This window comes from Alexandromys fortis, unplaced genomic scaffold (genome assembly GCF_014885135.2).
Source record: "Alexandromys fortis isolate MF-2015 unplaced genomic scaffold, M_Fortis_MF-2015_v1.1 scaffold_69, whole genome shotgun sequence".
NCBI lineage: Eukaryota > Metazoa > Chordata > Mammalia > Rodentia > Cricetidae > Alexandromys > Alexandromys fortis.
The window spans coordinates 8,568,457-8,569,435 of record NW_026067951.1 but is presented as its reverse complement, the minus strand read 5'-3'; positions in this window follow the sequence as shown (position 1 = coordinate 8,569,435).

Here is a 979-nt window from a genome sequence, read left to right as displayed (position 1 = left end):
GGTGTATGACATACACACAGACAAAATACTCATTCATATAAAAATAAATCTAAAATGGTGTGTCTTTTGTTTCTTGCTCTCACTACTCTGTAGCATGTAAAAGGGAGCTAGAAAAGACACAAAAGACTTTAATTCTTAGATCAAGGTAAGATAGAAGCGATGGACATTGTTGTTAGGATTTTTTCCTAACGCAAGCAAAATCCCAATTAAGCCAAATCACAACAAGCCAAATTAAAAAATATCCAGTTTTAATGGGATTCCTGTGCTCTCAGGTGTCCCAGAGGGGGAACCGGGAGGTGGCTAACGCGACCACCAGGGGGAAGGAAAAGAGATCAAGAGGAAACTTTCTCCTCCAAGGAGGAGGGTCAAGACTTGGCAGGTACAGGAACGGGGGCCTCCAAAGATGGAGACCAGAGACCGGAGCTTACATTCCAGACTGTTTGTATAAGGGGTAAGAGGAAGCTGAGGTGATATTTTGACTAACATTTAGGCTCTCTTAGGAAAAAGGGGCATTGACTCAAGTCTGGCTACTTCCTGCGGGCATAGGGCCATGTGAAGAAGGGAAGAGCTAGTTGGTGGGTCCACGCTCAGCGAGAGGTGTGGCAGGAAAGGCATCCCGTGTACTGTCAAACATCAATGTGGTTTTTTTTTTTTTTATGGCTAATACAGTGGAGAGCAAGTAATGTGGGAAAAGGGAACTGTAAATTAGATCTGTAGCCAGCGAAGGTCACCCGGGGTGAAGGTTGTATAATAGCTATACAATTTTCAAGTCCTTCAGAGTTCTGTCTACCTTTCCATTCCAAACTAAATATTAAAAGTGAACATCTCAGTTGGGCAGCGGTGGCGCACGTCTTTAATCCCAGCACTTGGGAGGCAGAGGCAGGTGAATCTTGGAGCGTTCAAGACCAGCCTGGTCTACAGAGGGAGCTCCAGGACAGCCAAAGCTACACCGAGAAACCCTGCTGATGGAGGTGGGTCT